Source organism: Etheostoma cragini, chromosome 5 (assembly GCF_013103735.1).
Source record: "Etheostoma cragini isolate CJK2018 chromosome 5, CSU_Ecrag_1.0, whole genome shotgun sequence".
Classification (NCBI taxonomy): Eukaryota; Metazoa; Chordata; class Actinopteri; order Perciformes; family Percidae; genus Etheostoma; species Etheostoma cragini.
In genome coordinates, this window is record NC_048411.1 from 2,321,830 (window position 1) to 2,339,707 (window position 17,878).

Genomic DNA, 17,878 nt, shown 5'->3' on the forward strand with positions numbered 1-17,878 from the left:
GTGTGTGTGTGTGTGTGTGTGTGTGTGTGTGTGTGTGTGTGTGTTGGGGGCAGTTATCAGTAATATTGAGAGTGGCCAGCAGTGACTTATGCAAGTTCAAGGACTTTATTGATCGGTGAGGAGGTATAATCAAAGATGGTCTTCCCCCAGCACTCCTGGTGATTAAATAAGTTGGAGAGAGCTGACATAAGTCTTCGGCTTTTCCCATCGCTTTTCAATAAGACCGCAGCGTTTTCCAGCTTGCCTTTGTTCTGCAGAAAAGGCATGACGTTTGTTGTTTCAAGAAATTAAAAAATTTAAAATAAAATACAAAAATCAGCAGAAGATACATAGGCTAATAGCAGGCTGTAAATGGTGAAGGACAAAAAAAGGTCACTTGAAAGTTGACACTATCGGCTCTACTTTGGAATAAACAGCATGACAGTCAGTCTCCAAATGGAATGGAAAACATCTGAGATACTATTCTCCAGGTCAGCAGAGAATTTGAAAAGCCTAATTTGTGGACCTCTTCTTCTTGACCTGGGCATACAAATAGAGATCAGAGTCAAAAAGGACTCCCAGGTTTCAAGCAATGGTTTAGACAGACAGCCAAGGCCAATACGGATCACCTGGATAGAGTGAGGCGGAATGGATAAAATAATCAAAGAATACTTGTCCTTTAGCTGCAGGAAATTGTTGTAGCCTTCATCTAGATAGATAGTTAATAAATGACTTACTAAGTTGTACAGGTACAGCTGCGTGTCTTCAGCATATAATTAAAATTAATATTATATACTTTATGTAGTAAAAGAAAAAAAATTCCCAAGACTTATTAACAGAAAACAGTAGTGGACCTAAAACTGAGCCTTGCGACACACCACAAACAAGATGGTCAGTAAAGGATAGTGTATGTATTTAATGACTGCTGTAACAGAAGTTGTTAGAGCCATTGCATTTATCTGGTAATTTAACATACACAAGGGGTTAACACAAAATGACTAACATTTGTCCACCTTTATACAAATAAATTAAATTACTGTAATTAGAAAAAACATACTTTAAAAAAACGTATTATACGGGCTGTAGTCCTTGAGTCTGGACTCGGACAGGACTCAAGATGTTATTTTGTTGTCTTGAACTTCTTTTGGACTTCTCTTAGAGTCGTTGGTATATGGACTGTGACTTGTCTCAGACTCAGCCAATGGACTCAGAAAATAAAGTAAGTTGGTCTCAATGGAGTCCAGCACTCTCTTCATTTTTTCTAAAGTAACTTCTTCCTTCAAAGCTCTTGTTCAGAAAACAGGTATTGGTTTAATCCGCAATCCATCTAGAACAGGCATTGGTACTGGTCCTCAGTATATGCCTGGATGCGTCACATGCCTTAATCATCAGGCATCAATCATTTTCATTTTGACCACCAACACAAAGTCAGCGTGCACAGTGTACTATGGATTCTTCAGGACAAGTAATCAGTTCAAGAATGTCTACATGTTTTCTAAGTGACACCTGTGTTGCCTATAATTTGTTACATTTTCCATCATCAGTCTAGAATGTTCTCGTTAAACCAGAATGAAAAGACTCAACATCTAAAATGTGAAGTTGCACCTCGAGCTTTATGTGAATAAGGTGAAATTGTTGTATTTGAAGTAAATAATATTGGCCTAATTTGACCGTTTCTTTCTCAGTCTTGACTGTCTCTCATTTGGACTCAGTCTTAAATTGAACTCAAACCTTTTTGGACTAAATCTTGACTAGGTTGCTATTAATCCTGGTTTAGGACTTCTCATGGACTGGACAAAGGTATAGCAGACTATAGCCCTGCTTTTATGTTACATTTTTATTGCGACTGTGTCAGAAACCGTGCTCATCCACCAATCCAACCTTACACACCTTAATATCTTTCTCATTTGTTAAATCTGCCACCTGAGGGTAGATTGAACAAATGTTGAAAGGTAACAAAGGTTTTACTTCACCTTAGGGACTTAATCTTATGAAAAAAATGCATATTAGTTTTAGTCAAATAGTTTTTATATTTATGTATATATTTTACTTTGCGTAACACCCCTGTATTTTCCCTTGTGTTTCCCTGTGTTCCTCGCCTATGCCCACACGCCGTGCCACACATAACCATTTCTACTTGCATGTTTTGAAATATGTCAGGTCCATATGTGTGTGTTATGTAGTGAATGTAAAAATTAACGTCTAGCTCTTCTATCAGCTCTAGTCACTGAAAAGAAATAATAGGAGAAATCAGACCAATCACAACAGCTGGTCAGTCTGACGTCATGCTGCCTGAGCTCATTACTATTCATGAGGTCGTCCAGTTGCGCTGGATAAAAGGATACTGACTGCCATGCTCTCATTGGCTAGCTGTTAGTCAATCAAAGTCTAGCAGCTTAGCTTGTTGAATATTAATGACAAATGGCCCAAGCTGAATCTTCCAGCAGGCTTTCTATACCACACTAGAATGGATTGAAACAAGGTAACCAAGTTACAGAGTCCATGGTAGAACTTACCACAAAGTCATGAAATCTGAGGCAGGGCCCCTTTAGTATCATTGTTTGTTCCCTGTGCTGCTCATCAGTCAGTCTACCTGTCGAGGATCTCTCCCCGGCTACCTCTGCTTTCCACCCTCCCTCTACTGTCTCCATTCACCCCCGCTCTCCAACAGATCTCTATCTACAGTAACATCGAAATTAACCTGTTAAACCAGACGTACCTTTGTGTCAGATTGGGTCCATCTTACTACACAGATACATCCAGGGCGTGTAACGCAGCAGCTGCCACAGTCTTTGCTGTGCACAATTACAATAAATAATAATAATAAATGAATTAACACATAATTCATGTATGAACATGCCATGATTTCTTATCTTGAACCTACACAGCTTTTGTGTATCAAAAGGTTCCTCGCTGTGAAGACTTTTTTCTCATCTTTCCATCTTCATGAGTATATTTACAAGAAGATTGTATCACACTCTTAGTTTGGGCCACTATCAGATCCGTAGTGTAAATACACCTGATGGACTGGAAGTAACTTTAGCCTCCGTTGTGTTAATAAACGCTTAATATTCTGTCATAGTCCGGGTTATCATTGTTATTTACAGTAACATGAAAGAATGAAGGATATAAAACCCTTCACTAATAAGCAACCAGTCAAAAGTTGGACACACATTGTCATTCAAGTAAATGGGAAAATTTCCAAACCGTTGACTGGTACTGTACATGCACATTAGAGCTCAACATACAGTACGTTCAGACATACACACACACACACACACACAAACCAACACACACACACAGACACACTGGTCTCAGTCTCCCTGTCTCTCCTTCTACTCTTTGTTCTGGCTGTGAATCCAATCTCAGCTCAATCAGCACAAGTGCTGGTGTTTCCTTCTCCCCGCTGCACCCTGCACACAGATGTTAAGCAAGAAATAAAGGTCATGCAAGCATTCAAGTGTTACTGATCTGTTTCTCCTTTTCATCCAGTTATGGAGGCTGATTGAGGAAGGGGTTATCAGATGATACAGGAGCAGATAAAGCGGGCCCGAGGTGTGGGCCTGGATCTGATTAGGCAGCCAACAGGTGAAACACCAGCATCAGGTCCGCTTTGAAAGATGAGCACTGATCTCTGAAGACAAGGAGCAACATGACCAAGCTGCAGATCTGAATCTGTGACAGTGTCCTCCTGTCAGATAGTCATCGCAGACTTTCAACATTTGTAAAGACACAGCGCTGTAATTTGATTTGCCCTGATAGAAGATTCAAGCGGACGGAGATAAAACACGCTGTACATGAGTCATGTAGTAAAGCGTTGGAAAGTTTCAAAAACAAAGCAACATGCCTTGCAAAGACTGTGAAAAGTATTTCAAAAGGGGCTTACTGGCATGTATCTGTTAGAAATTGCATGTAGATGCATGAAACCTTTCCTAATATGAGCAATTCTGCTCCGAAGAGCAAAGACGTCTTCCTACATCTTAAGTGTGATCAAATACAGCTACACTGTACAACTAGAATGTACATCTCATGAACAATATTTTATGCACAATATTACAATGACAATAACCCAATTCCTGAGTGTTGGACGGAAAGAAACTAAATTCTATGGAAAATACACACACACACACACACCCTGAGAGGCAGTCTGCCTGCAATATGTGAACTGGAACCATGAATGAAATCAAACAATGTTTAGCGATGCCATAACCTGCATGCTTAAATAACTACAAAGACGGGTGAATACATATTAATGTTACACTGCTGTGTATTCAAAGGCCAAGGGAAAGAAGTTTATCTTTGACGTGGGAAAATATACAATCAAAAGGCATAGAGAAGGCTGGCGTTCTCAGATGATTTTAGACGTCAGAGGTGATAAACTAAATGTTTAAAAACGCCGCATTAAACAAGCATAATCTGGAATTCTTTATGAGTATGTTTGTGCTTTTGACAGGTGTGGATACGTTATCTTTTGGATACATTGTACACGCGGCTTTGCAAACATTGTAATCACTCTAGCGTTTAAAGAAATTGTGTTGATAAGGATTTCCATTGTTTGTAATAGGGAGATTATCGCAAAACTATCCAGTGTGAGGCTGATAAGGCTACTGCATGTGAGGCATTCCTCTAGAGCTAGAACATCTAACAACGGCCCTTCTGTTTGGGTCCCAATGAAACAAAAGTTCAGTGAAGATTTTTGGACTTTAAGTATTTCCCTCCAAATGGTTGCAAGGTCAGCCTTAGCATGACAAAGATCTGGGATCTAATGAGGTAATAGTAAGGGAGAAGATGCACCACAGAATAAGATAAAGTGCATTTGAGAGATGGCGTAGACCATCTCAGATCACTTAAGAGTGATACATGAACTACTCAGGCTTTACCACCTTAACATATATCACTGGATTCTGTTGCATCTTCTGCTCTATTACTGGATCGCAGTTCCAGAGCGAGACTCCAATTTTCAACTCAGTTCCACTGTGATATCTATCTGACGTAAAAACCAAGCATAGGTGCACGGTAAAACAGATTAGATAGTTTCATTATTGATTCACCACAATATTCTTAAGTTACTTTTAGAGCTCCTGAGCAGCGTCTGCAGGGCTAAATGATCGCACAATGTCATTATACTCTGATTTCACAGGCCTTTTCAGGTCCATCTGTATTATTTCTGAGAATGTGCTGGCAAGTAGATGAAATTAATGCATTCATGGCTGTGAAGGGGATCAGGAGGCGGGTACATTTGTCTGCATCTATGGCACCTTTAACCTCCAATCAGCTTGGGGCTCAGGTTACGATATGCACAAATGGACATGGGCAACTTTAATGCAAAATCCCAAACAAACATAAAATATATACATATACCTAATAGGTATACATATATATAATTCAAACACAGAGCAAATATCTTTCTACCTTGTTATTCCAGAGAAGAATAAAATACTTAAATCCACAACAGGATACAAACATTACTTTTATGGTTGGTTCAAACCTCTGTCTCCCATTTTTAAATAGTATTAGTCCCTTCCATTCCATTTTCTTGACATTTTGTCTTTATTAATAATAATGTTTTGTACTTTATTAATCCCACAAGGAAAAATTCAAATGTTTTCACTCTTTTGTTAAAACACACTACACACAGGCAAGAGCATCTTGTCCAAGAGCATCTTGGCCAAGAAGTGAACTGGCACCTTGCATTCTATCAGACCACCCCCATACCTTGGTTTGGTACTTAATATCAATTCTATTTTTAGATTTTAATATATTTATTTCCCCAAGACTTACACAAATACACTGTAAATAATGGCTGTGAAATCTACAGTTGTGTACTTTACATTTCCCAGTAACACTACTGTATATGATTTTTACAGTAGAATGCTAAAGTTTACATTACAACCTTGTCGCCATGACAACATCACAGTAGTCTAATCATTACAGCTAAAATCACAGTAGTCAAAGCATTACTGAAAAAAAAATCACAATATAGCCACTATGGTACTGTAAATAGTAGAGTAAACTACTGTATTTGTACTTTTTTAACTTATATTGTATTGAATTGTTTTGTATTTTAGAATGAATACATAAAATACTGTAAATGTAAGTAAGTATGGTACCTTTACTGTAAAAAGAATTCACAGTAATTTACTGGACAATTGTTGCCAGTAACTTACTGTAATTTTTACGTTAAATGTGTTACACTGTATGCAAAAACACATTCTGATCTTCTTAAAACCCAGAATAATACTATTGTACAAGGGGTGTGGTCTTGCATCGAGGAAGGTCTGGAGGCCTTTAAAGGCCTTTATATAGGCCTAAATGTCTTTTAATTTTAATTTGAGAAGTTATCTGCTGTAGTTATGGCTGATACTAGAGCAGGGCCATCACAAGAAAGAAGGATAATAAAGAAAGAACTATAAGCTAAAAGGGAAAAGGAAAGAGAACGGGTGAAAACCGAGTCAATCTGGGACGGGTTTTCAACAGATGGAAACTATTACGGGATTGTAAATGATTCCATATCGACACTGAACTGCTAAAGCTTACCCCCTCCCTACTATCAGACATGATAAATGACTAACATGTAAAATCAATGTAGAGGAATGAACACGTAGTGGAGCAGAAGTATAAAGTAGCAGAAAATGGAGATACTCAGGTACAAGTACCTCAAAATGCAATTTAATTAAATTGTATTCATACTGTCGAATTCTAACAGAAATGATCTGAGTTATCTCATTTTTTAGATGGATTAAGTTTAGACCACACTCTATAATTTACAAAAAACAACAATTCACCCCCAAGAGCAAGCATTTGGTGCAGCTGTGATGAGGAAAACTTCCTTTAAAAGGCAGAAAACTCTGAGAAATGACCATTGGGGACTCCAAAAATGTCCTTAAGTACAGTTGGTACTTGCAAGTTATGCTTAACACCACTGATAGTGAGAATAGGTCCCGCTGTATGCATTTGATCTATTTGAGTGTATAGCTCAGGTTGTGTTTTTAGGTGTAATTTTAGTTTGGATTTTACTTGCCAGAAATTCTGTTAAATAAGCCCAATTTACAGAACAAATTCTGGACATCACTCACTCCTAAACCCTGATGATTATCAGTCATAAGTCATGGTTGTGTAATGAAAGTTTCTGCTCCTGTAGAAGCTAGAAGTCTCTTTGAAAACAACCTTGTTTTAAGAAAAACATGTTTTATTTGTGCTCTAATGAGATATACTATATATGTATACTACTATACACATCCACAAAACGTCTCTGATTGGTTGAACTTGCTGTTACCATGGGAATATTTACTGCACTTGCAAAATCGCAAACGGCTAGAGCGAGCTGCTACCACTGAAGTCTCTGATAGTTTCTCTACACATTTTTTTACCTTTGCCATTTTTACCTTTGCCATTTACCTTTATTTTTGTTGTGCCGAATCAAATGTGTTATGGCCACCATTCCACTCATAGCTGCTTGGCTTGGTTCCAAGCTTAAAACTCTATATTACGCAGTTTTTGAAACCTCAATGGAACAATTGAGATGGGCAAAAAAAAAATTCAGGAACCAGAGACGTTCAAAAAGTGGGGGGAACTTTTCAGCTGAGGAACAATTCAGGAAAGAATGTGACATATCCAAGTACCAGTTGCTTTTTGAGTGGCCAAACAAAATGCACTTTACATGCTCAGGATTCAACACCCACCATTTACAGAGCTTTCAACACCAGTGGGCTGGATTACCAGATATACTGTTTTCACCTAGTGTCATATTTCACCAGTATAGACTTTCAGATACAGCATGTACCATGTCTTTTCTTTCCATTTCCTATGAAATTAAAGTTTGTGGAATAAGATCACATATTTGTTGTGAAGCTTGCGTAAAAAATGTAATACAATGCATCATTGTGTGGGTGTGTAAAGCCGATAGGGACACATCTAAGTGGAAGTGTTTCTTCTTATCTCTAGAATTCAACAATGCTATCCATATTTCAATGCCCTTGTTGGACGGATGCCTGTCACTGAAAGAGCGAGCTACCAGCATCAAAATATCCACAAGCTGAGGCACAATGGTCAGAATACAGCTTGAATACTTAAGACTTAAGTGTGTGTGTGTGTGTGTGTGTGTGTGTATGTCTATGTGTGCAAGGGGGGTGGGGGTGAAGGGTGTGTGTGTGGGGAGGGGGGGGGGGGGACACTTCAGTATCCATTCAAGCCCATCTCTGACATATTCCATGGCCTTGAAGTCTCTGTAGAGCGTAGTGGTGCTCTCTGGGCTTTGTTTACGAATCACGGCTTGTTTACTATGAAGCCCAGCGCCAACCCTGAAGAGATGTGGGCCCAAGATGTTTTATCTCTTGTCAGGGCTTGCTTCAATTAAATTAATGGAATCCATTCAGCTCTCCTCTATCCCTTTCCCTTTCAGGCCCCGGACACAGAGGAGAATACATTAAAAAGATCTTAGAGCCTTAAGAAGGTACATCATAGTATCAGCCACAGTCAGTCATTTTTCCTTGATTTAGTTCTTTTTCTTTCCCCTTGCTAAATGAAATAATCATTAGGCTCTCGAGCTTTATAGCTTGTCTGTATTTTGTAGCTTGGATGTAAAACTGTAAATGTCCCAAACTATACAATTTTTTCATATAAGGCCCTCTAAATGAAGTTTATAGCACAATAGGTAACTAATGGCTTTATTTTATAAATTCATTTCCAATACCTTACATACTCTATAGCTTACATACTATAACTCTGCGGTTGTCAGATTGTAACCGTCCTCTGTGTTTACATGTTAATGAAGGTATTGATAAAAGGATGGCTTTCTAAAAATCTATTAGAAAAAAATTAAGTCGCCTGCAAAATATTAAAAAGATTTCCCCCAATAATCCAACAAGCCTGCAATTGTTATTAATAGTTAAAAAAAGTGGAATAACTATTTTAGCTGCAGATGAAGCTGAAAGGACAAAGCACGTGTCCAGCCGGAGATTTCCTACAACCTGGCAACCCAAAAATGTAATACACTTCCTTTTTTACTACTTCAATTTTTATACCGCCACTTCCATTATCATTCCCACAAGAAAAAAAAGCATCCGAGGACATCATCACTCTCCTAGCCACAGAAAACGATGGGTCAACTGTGGTAATAGCCATTAACTTGACTGTTCAAATGATCAAAATAGGATCAGTGCGGGCTGAGGAGACAATCCCTATAAACTTTGCATTGTTGAATGTGCAATCACTTTTGAACAAAACATTAACTTCAAATGACTTCTTTCTATCACGTGATATAGACTTTTTGTTTGTATCGGAAACTTGGCTGCATGTGGGTGATCAAAGTCCTTTCACGGATTTATTTTTTAAAGATTATTTATTGGGCTTTTCCACCTTTCATTTTTGACAGGAAAGGGTGATAGGTGAGAAAGATGGAAAACATGCAGGAAATGATTACAGGTTAGATTTGAACCCTGGACCACTACTTTCAGGAATGAACCTCTTACATGTGTGCCAGCTCTACCACGGAGCCAACCTGGCCATGTAAAATTATGTTTATAAAAACTGAACTTTTTCTTTTTTTGGAACTATCTCCTCTTCAGAAGTGATTACATGCGGTGTACCTCAAGGTTCGATATTAGGGGCAATTTCATTCTCTTTTTACATGCTCCCATTGGACTCTGTTCTTCACAAACATAACATATTTTATCTTTGTTATGCTGATGATACACAGCTGTACCTGCTTCTAAACAGAGGTTATACCAACCCTTTAAAGTCCCTTTTTGACTTCCTGAAAGACATTAAGTGCTGGATGGCTAAGAACTTTATCCAACTTAATGAGAGTAAGACAGAAGTTATGTTGTTTGGCTCCCCATATTCAGTTTGCGAACTCTTAAAAAATTTGGCGAAATAGCCTCAGGTGTGCACCCTTTTGCCAGAAGTCAAGGTTTCATCTTTGAACCTGCATTTATATTTGACTAACAAATTAGTTCTGTTGTCAAATGTAGCTTTTTTCATCTCAGCACTATAGCTAAACTAAAATCCTTCCTCCGTGGAGGATCTGGAGACTGTAATTTATCACCAATCAAAGTGTATCCCTGTCAGTTGCTTAGACGTTTTACAGTATAATAATGACTCTAAAAAAAATCTATGATAATGTCTCTCAAGACACTCAGAGACCTTGGGAACAAGTGAAATTCTTGTTTTGACTGGGTTCTTTGTCTCAGATGTGTTTGTCAAGTACTACAGTTTTTTCTTCCTGTACAAACGGCAGGTTGTCTGGGTGCAAATACTCTTATCTCAACTCACGCTATCGTGCATACATTTACTGGAATATTATCATTGGAAACCAGCAAAGATACATAAAGGCCTCTCATGTTGGTTTAAAGCATTTGTAATCACCTTGAATTTCAACTCTCACTTAAATGGGAATCAAACCACAATTATAATCACTGTGAAAATCATGTACAGTATAAATAATGCATTGTAAGATAAGCAAAGGTAAGTGTCTCTTTATTCCTACAGGCTGGGAAAAATGAAAAAGGGATTGTGTGTGTGTGTGTGTGTGTGTGTGAGAGAGAGAGATATCCTGCTACTTTTAGTTAATCATTAAATTGCTTTCCTTTCTTGTCACACCTCTCTTAAAGTCAGCACTGTTTTCAAATTCTGTGTTAACACACAGCCTGACACAGTCTAACGCAACATACAGAGAGGTGATGAATATAGAGATATCAAAAACACACATTAAAGTGACTCCTAATTGATGTCATGCAGTGGCCCTGACCCTGTTTGTTCTTGCTATGGTTTTATATAGTCTTTCAAATTGTAAATTAAGAATTAAGAATTTTAGAGCAGACTAGGAAGAAAAACCTTGTCTATTGCCATCACATTTCCTCACCTTTTCCAACATAAAGCTTTTTGACACGGGCCTCAACAGATCCTCAACAAGACGAATGCTGCGTTCATGTACAGATACAAAGTAGTAGGTAAGATGTGCTTCCACGTTGCCCATTATGCCCAGCAAATCAACATTGTAAATTCAATACTTCGACAGTTAATGTCAATGGATTGCACTCCACCTTGCATTAGTCCAAAGTTAAAACTACACCTTGACTGAGAGACTAAGGAATTATTGTTTTTATTTAAAATGATTTGCACCTATCAGGTGTGCCATCACACATGTCTGTACTGTATGTATGGTCTAGACTGGTCCCCTCAGAGGTTACTGCCGGAAAGTTTCATTTAGAGCCTGCACATATAGACACGTATGAATGGACGTTCCTGCGTGATGCAGTAATCTTTAACAAGCTGCAACGTGCCGCTGTCCGTTGGGGTTAATCAAACGTAATGAATTGATTTTTGAAAGGTCCAAAGTCAATGAACACAGCCCTGGAAGTGGATGGCCAGCAAGCAAGCCGCACAGACCACGAGATGAACTGCCCAGCTAGGTTAGCAAGACAGAGAATAGAGACTCATGACTGTAGTCTCGCTAACCTAGCTCCCAGCCCTGCCGAGATCAGCCACAGTTTAGAATGCCAACACAAAGAAAGAGGAAGGTGACGTCGGGCAGAAAATTAGACGTCCGGCAGATCTTCCGGCAACACCTGAGCAGTCTTGTAAATTAATATAGTTGATAAAGAGAAGAGACTCATCAGAATGAACACCATTAATGTGGAACTGTTTTAGCCTTTACAGCCATGTACAGATTCACAATCTTCCACCTTAAATTTAATTTCAACTAAGCTAGGACAAGGACATGTACTGTTGGGTTATGAATTGTTTTTAAGTCAAATCCACTTGGGCTTGGACTGAGTCAAGTAAAGACAAATGCTGTCTCCTCTGTTGACTCTTTAAAGGATCTAATAGAAATCCAAACAAAAGTAAAGATAAATATCACATCAGTAGATTTGAAAATTAATGAATTCAAAATACATTTACCCATACACATGGAGTATAGGAATCTGCTTGATTGTATAAAATAATTCAAAGAGCTGTATTTCTGCTTTTATGACTTAGTCAGTGGTCAATGAGAATCAAATAGATTTGTGGAATGAGGAGCGGAAAGCCGGTATTACCACAGTCCTTTTCACATGCTGTCCTAATCGTAGCTCTGGTCCACCTCTAAATGGACATGAAAATGACTTATCAACTGTCAAGTGGAAATTACTGGTGATGAATGTGTTATAGCTCTTGTATTCTTCCATCCTCCCACCGTGTTGATATTACACCCTTCTGCTGGGTAAATGCCCACAAAAACCCAAGATGCTGCACACATTGAAATTAGGGATTATTATGTTGAGAAGGGGGGGAGGGGACTAAGGCAGGTTCTGGAGGTGATTTTCTGTTGAAACGTGACAGCATAAATACTTTGAGTTCTGACTGTGCCTGGTGTCAGCACAAACAACTGACATGGGATATACTTGGGTGCCTGATAAGACTGCCAGACATGTAATTCCTCTGTCATTATTATCAGCGCCATCTCTGATTCAACAGCACCAATTTGACTTGCAGTTTGGTAGAGGGATTAATAAATACTAAACACACATCACATCCCCACATTCCTGGATATCATGTTCGGTCTGTCAGTATTTGACAGCTCAGTGCAGAGACCTTTTTATGTTTTTAGACTAGTGTATCTTTGCATTTATGGATAATTCAAAGGGAATGACAGTCATGATGGACAACGCTGTTCTGTTCTGCCTCTTTGTCCTGTCTGTTCAGGTGTATCCCAAGGTATTTTCTCAGGCATCAGACAACAAGAATCCATCCTGCTTCCGAAGGCCAACTGAAGACCACACCACCATCTCCAAGGGACCAGGTCCATGCTCGCTTCACTGACCACGTGCACCTGTGTGCCGCCAAGGTGACCGCGGCGCAGAACAACATCGCTCGGCTGTCTCCGTCATGACCGCTAAGCCTTTGGCTGTACCTCGGAGTTATATCAACATCTGGCTGCACATGTCACAGCGGAACATCTGCCTGCACAGGTCACAACTGGAGAGCAGTGCCTTGGCGGCACCAAGATGTCCGCTCGAGGAGATGGTGCCCCGCAGGCTGCAAATAAGCCTCCCCAATCCCTGGCTCCAGCTTTACTGTACCGCCCTCCTCCCCTGTGGGGGTATCCCCCACTAAACATCATGATCCAGCCCTGAGCAGACTCACAAACTGCAGCGTCAGTGACGGGGTGCCAGGAACACATGTCTCACTCCAGCTGGGAGTTAGAAACCTAAAAGCGCTTTCAAGGGCCTCACAGTTTTCTCCAATAAAGCAGCTTCCTCTCAGTCAGTCCATTTTTGTCCCAAAGACACCCGTTGGTACTGTGATCTGTATACACATTTCGTTTGCTGACCCCGCCATGCATCTCCCTCGTATATCGGGCAGCAGCTGCACTTTTGACTCTGCTTCACACAGAGATGCACATGCCCACTCTTGGAATTCTGTGCTATGTGAAAATGCATGTTACCTATAATGTACGCATGTGAGTTGAAGCTAATAACCAATTGCTATACTCTTCAATTTAAATTCTTTCCAGTTATGTTTCCACATTGTACGAGTATAGGCATAGCCCTCCAAAATCCAGGCTACCTGCTTCACTAGCATTGGCTGAAGAAAAATGCTGATGTTGGGAGCAGAGCTCTGGTTTCGCAGCTGTAATATATCATAACTGCGGACGGAAGGCAGGCCCGTGCAAGGCACAAGGGTACAAAAGAAATCTTCACGAGGGATTAACCCCAATAGCAACAGCTCTTAGAGGGCTATGCCTATCTCACAGAATCTGGAGTTACAATACGTAACCATCCATGCTTGTCCAGCTACACTTACATATACATCGTGCAGCAGCAGGAATATGTGTGATTCATCTGCTGTTCAGTTTCTCAGATTTGCTCCCCTACTCCCTGGTGTCCTGTACCGGGTACGATTAAAACGTTTTTGAAGAGAACACTGCTAGTGGTAGAGATTCAACTGAAACTGTAAGTCTTATTTTTGTATCAATTAAATAGTAGCTGAACACAATAAAAAACTAAATGAAGAAGTTTTCCAAATCTGTCTGTCTATAGGTCTGTGTTTACCCTTGTTTGTGGGTTGAATGTATTCGAGTTTATTTGCTTTAAAATGTAAAAGACATTTGTATGAGAAAGCAGAAATATGTATAAAAGATATGACAGTGGAAGCCTGAGGAAAGCTAAACCTGGACAAAGAGCTAAAATTACTAATTGGTTTACTGATCAGTTGTACTTTGTTCGATTGATTTGCAATTAATTCTGGTTTGCGGTGCATAGAAGACAGAGGCTGGCGCCAACCTTGGAGCTTGTGGATACCTTATACTCACTTAGAGGGTGAAGGGGGGGGAACATCAATACGTTGTTGTGAGTCTGGCCCGGGACTCACGCTGATACTGTCTTCTTCATTTGTTGGGGCTATGAGGCAGAGTGTATGGAACAATACATTTTCTGTCCATTTTAAAAGGGAAGGGATGGGTGATTTATCCTCCTAAGTGGAGGTTGGAGGTGTGTAACACTGATCTGCCATTGCCATTAGTGTGATCCTACGCTTTGGGATACACATGGTGGAATTAATGTTTTATACTCCATAGGGATGCATTATACAGAGCTGTGTGGTAAAAATAGCTCCTTTTCCAATAGTATGGCAAACTGTATAAATGTGTTGGGAGCCAATAAACATACTCTTAATGAGCATGAGGTGATCGCTTGTTAACTTCTCAGCTACTTTTCATAAATTTCATACAAATAATAGGGATTTTATATTTGAACATCAAACAATATAGAGATGTTAAGGATGGAGTAATGGAAACTGTGAGTATGACAGGATTGCAGTGCCCTGCTACGCCGTGAACTACTACAACTACTATTTCTAGTCATAGCACCACACCATTCTAGTCATGGTACCACACCATTATCTTTACTGTTTCAATAATTGCCACTCTTCATCATAACTCCAAGCGGTACCATCAGACACCGCCCAACAAGAGCCTGGGTCTGTCCAAGGTTTTGCCCTAAAAGGAGGTTTTCCTTACCACTCAAGGTTTCTGCCTAAAGGTTTTTCCTCACCACTGTCACACTGAATGCTTGCTAACGGTGGAATTATTGGAACTGTTGGGTCTTTGTAAATTACAGTGTGGGTCTTGACCTATTATATCTGTAAAGTGTCTTGAGATAACTCTTGTTGTGATTTGATACTATTAATAAAATTAAATTGAATTGACCAGTTGAGGTGGTTCGGGCATCAGGTAAGGATGGCCCCTGGGAGTCCCTTATGAGGTGTTCCAGGCACGTCCAGCTGGGAGGAGGCCTCGGGGAAGACCCAGGACTATGTGGAGGGACGTCCAGCTGAGAGGAGGCCTCCTACCTGGCCTGGGAACGCCTCGGGATCCCCTAGATGGAGCTGGTTTATGTGGCTCGGGAAAGGGAAGTTTGGGGTCCCCTGCTGGAACTGAGCCCCCGCAACCCGACCCCGAATAAGTGGATGAACATGGATGAATGGATGGATTGAATTAGTCAGTCTGTTAAGTCAGTCTACAAACGTAGTAAGGTTGATAAGGTGAATCCACTAAATAAGTTGTTACACGGAGGATATAAACGTGTAGGGGTTACGTCCATCTGAAGGCGTGGATGAAGAGGGACCTCAACTTCTCATACTGATAAGGACAGGAATATATCTAATTTTCCCCTTTTTCAGTCCTTTCTCTCTGCTACTCTGTCCCTGATGTGTGGTGAGCGGCAGCAGCCCTAATGCTCTCCTAAATGAGGAAATAGAGATAAGGAAGTGAGAGAAAGGGAAGAGTGAAAGTATTGACCACAGATGCTTTTTGAGTCCAGACTGTTAGCTTTTTAGCGCTGTGTGTGTAGTGATCTGGTTACCCAACGTGCCGCCACCACGTTCAGAGACACACTAGAAGCTTCCCCGGAGACGCAGGCGAGCAGCACTTCTGTCTCCAGCATGGCTGAGAGAAAGATCTGTCTTGGACGTCACTGTGTCTGACCAACCAACCCCCCACCCGATACACACACACACACACACACACACACACACACACACACCATATCACAGAGCAGCTGTCCCAACCACAGCTTCTACAAGTCCCACATAAATGCATCACACCCTGTGTACCGAGGATAACACACAGTGGACAGACAGATGTGCATCTCGTCACGCCTGGTGACTGTTGCCCTAGTCTATATCCATGACGTTCCGCTTCTGGGATTGCTCCCTCTTTCAGCCGGATGTCCGTCCCCGTCCTCTGTCTGTGTGTTGGTGCTCTAACCTGCGACTAATTTCTGAGGACAATGGTTACCTGGTCCTCAGACCTCTGCAGGGTAAATCCAGACAGCCAGCTAGACTATCTGTCCAATCTGAGGACTATGGTTACCTGGTCCCCAGATCTCTGCAGGGTAAATCCAAACAGCTAGCTAGACTATCTGTCCAATCGTATCCTGATACAGCTTATTGAGACTTAACACGTTTTGATGGTTGTGTAGCTCAAGGGTGATGTACAAAGTAATTGACAGCCATATATTAGGTAAGGATTGAGTATAGTAAAGTCTTTTTAGGCCAGTGCGTGATTTGGGCTGTGTTCACAATGAGTAACACTTGTTGTAAACTCAGGTAGAAAATGTTGAGTAAATATCAACAGTATCTTCACTCTTTAATGTCAGAGCAGAACAGAAAACACTTTCACTGTGACGATGAGAGACAGAACGCCTGCTGACAAACACCTGATGGATATTTTATGAATAAGGCAGCGTTATGTCCACGAGATTCCCCCACCCAGAGTTAATCCTGTCGGTCTGGGGATTGAACCGACAACCTCTCAGTCACAAGCTTACGTCTGTAACCTTTACACTTATGGACACTATATAGTCCGGGCCTTAGACATAATTACCCTATGGGTGAATAATTCCATTGTGATGTCAGGGCATTTTCAATTAGACAAGAAAAAATCCATGGAGGCATCCTTGGAAGGATTTACTGTTTGAGGCCCCTGTGACCCTTCTTCTGACCCTTGACATGGAAGTCAAATGTTTTTCTGGGTCTTTAAATGTTCTTCTTAGATAAAGCCTGTCCCACCTACTATTGATAGTTCATTGATTAGTGTGTCAAATGGCTACAAAGCTGAAAAGGCTAATCTAAAATCAAAAAGTCATGCGATGCAGTGGTTAGTCAAGCAAATACGCTGAGCCTAAATGTAAAGCTAGTCTTTTTTAGTAATAGTGTTCCTTGTCTACAATCCATACGCATGTATAACTATGAACATCTGTGAATACAATGAAATAACTCTTTACATGTCATTAGTCCATACCTTTAACACATTTTAATTTATATTAATAATATATGATAACTTTTATTTATATTGCATTTTTAAGGGCCATGGTTGGTTTTTCATTTGTATTTTTTTTTAAAGAGGAGCAACACAAGCTAATACATCTAATAGAACAATATTAACTATTAACTTTCAAATATCGGTTTAAATAATGCCATTACATATACAGTAATATAGTTCAAACAGATAAAGTATCATTGAGGCCACATACCTTGTGGCCTGAAGCCTTTGTCACATCCTGCTTTAGAGTGAGAGAAACGGGGGGGGGGGGGGGGGGGGGGTACAGTAGGACTGTAACGATACACCAAACCCAGGGTTTGGTTCGGTTCCTATTTTTGACCCTTGATTCGATACAAACTTCAATTCTTTGTTTGGGGGGGTTCTCAGTCAAAATAATAAAACTTTCTTTCTGCCAAATGGCATTGTTTTGTTATTGCTTACACACACACAGTTATACAACAGATATCTTATTTATTGATATTGAAGGAGTTCAATATCGATCGATCCAACATCAAAGATTCTTTTATACCTTAAAATAAGTTTTTCAAAATCATTTAAGTGGTTCATTAACTGGTTTGAATGGGACATAAGAATATT

At 40.1% G+C, this 17,878-nt stretch overlaps 1 long non-coding RNA gene across 1 annotated transcript; it reads left to right on the forward strand.

Annotated features, from left to right (window-relative positions):
- The first annotated feature begins 2,082 nt into the window (after positions 1–2,082).
- LOC117944915 lies at positions 2,083–15,447 on the forward strand. The gene is made up of 3 exons (XR_004656694.1): positions 2,083–2,093; positions 6,252–6,255; positions 15,346–15,447. It is a non-coding gene; the product is annotated as an uncharacterized LOC117944915 (long non-coding RNA).
- The last annotated feature ends 2,431 nt before the right edge of the window (positions 15,448–17,878 follow it).